Below are 2,168 nucleotides of genomic sequence, written 5' to 3' on the forward strand. Positions count from 1 at the left end.
AAAAGTTTGTAATCTATACTTTCAAAATAACATCTAAATCAGTTGTTTACTTCTGTTTGATATGACAATGATGGATGATCCATCTCACTACAGTAAAATTCTAAAAAGGTTAAATAGTGATTCTTAAGTTTTCCCATAATTCCAAGTTTCTTTATATAGATTGTATTTTCTCTTTATTATTAATAAACTCGGTTCAGACACAGTCTGACAAAAACATTGGAATAACTATTTTGATGTGAATGAGAATTTTTCAGAAATAATCTTATTTTCACAGAAAGTGTACCGTAAAAATGAGGACATCACAGTAATTATGGGATTTAGTATTCATTTGGTCTTATTTGTTAATGGGAAATAAGCTAGTACCCGCAAAGATGATAATAATAGCAAGGACATTTATATGAATGTCACATAATGTTCACAAATTTTGTTTTATCCCTGCAATTTGTATACCTTTCATGTATTACTTTTTAAAAACAAACTCAGTTTGCAAAGCAGTTTGCGATAACTACAGTGGCAAGAAAGCAAGATATATGCATTTTCTGTTATACATCAAGTTCATGTGTTAAAAAGGATTGCTACATATTCATATTACAAGTCATTGCATTTTCAGGGGAGCAATGTTGTGTAATGAAGCTGAGACAAAAAGACAGAAATTAAAATAACAGCTGACATTCTATTTTTTAAGGAAGATTAAAAGATTCTGTGAATCAGACCTATTGTTCAGCATGCAATGAAAATCAATTATATTTAATACCTACAGTTTTGAAACCCATATTCATATCTTGTTTTTATTTGTTATTATTGCATATTTGACCTTAAATAAATGTACAATATACATCAACAGCTTTTAAAATCTGTAAATAATTAACTAATAATCGATTGTGTTGCATACTGAGGATTTTGTGGTTGAATCGGTGGCTCTTCAGTGACTGTACCACCTATGGCAAAAACCTGTAGGTTACTGTAGTTTACTGTACTGTAGAATACTGTAGGTTTGGTTTCAACATGGGTAGGGGCCAAATCAGCTCTAACTCCCCTGCCCCCTAAACACACATGGTACTCCCACAATATTCCATGGGGATCACTAAACCTGGGTGTAGGTTAAAGAAACACAGACATCTATAGTATTAAAGTGTTTCACCAGCATGAAGATCATTTCAACATACTTTTCTTTCACTTCTCCCCAGTACTATATAAATAATTCATGCAAATCATTATGCATGAGTGGAATTTCGGATTTCATCGTATTATATCAAAAGAATCACCATCTTCGATGATACCTGGAGTGCACCAAAATTCATCCCAATATTTGTTGACTCGAGTACTAACAAACCATGTTTACCTAATAAATATCTCATCAAGTTAACTAATAAAGTTCATTAATGAATTGAGCTGGTGGTGAAATTTTACAATATTCAGGGAATGGATATGGGACCCAGAGATAAGGATTGGGAATGAGTAGTGTTCTTCCAGCCAACCAACAAGAAATCAATAACTTTTTGGGGAGAAGAAGAAATTCTTTTCATACATTATTATAAGATTTGCTACATTGTAATCAGGTAATCAAGCAAGGTCTGTGTGATCTCAGTTCTCAGCGCTCAATCTTATTTAAATTGAGCAAAGAGAGTTCCTTGGTGTTTGTGGTCTTGACTGGTTGGAATTCCGTAGCTAGTGTACTGGGCAACTGGGATCTTGGTTTGGGTTTGTCGTGGTTGCCTTGTTTTTGTGCTTCAGCCCTAGTCTGGCTCCCATGTCGTGGTTTCCGGTGTTTTGGTGTTTTGCACTTCGGTTTGTTTTTGTGCACCTTATGCTGGAGCTGCTCATTCTGTCAACAGTGTCATTCATTACCTGTTTCCTACATTCCTGTAGCATGTTGTTTGAGGGTCTCAGGGAACATTGGTGGGACACCTGCCATTGTGGATGGGCAGCCCTGCTTGGGATGTCCTGTCTTGGAATCTGTGAAAGTCAAACATATTTTAACTGAGTTCACAAAGTAACAGAAATTTGTATTACAGGCTTTAATACAATTAGACAGAATAACCATATTTTTAGAAGATATCTCTCCTTGTTATCAAGTATAGAATTATAATATGATATAAAATAATGGGATTTATAATAATTTAAAATGAGAATGCATATAGCTAAGGTACTAGGTATTTACCTATAAA

The sequence above is a fragment of the Brienomyrus brachyistius genome, unplaced genomic scaffold (assembly GCF_023856365.1).
Source record: "Brienomyrus brachyistius isolate T26 unplaced genomic scaffold, BBRACH_0.4 scaffold826, whole genome shotgun sequence".
NCBI lineage: Eukaryota > Metazoa > Chordata > Actinopteri > Osteoglossiformes > Mormyridae > Brienomyrus > Brienomyrus brachyistius.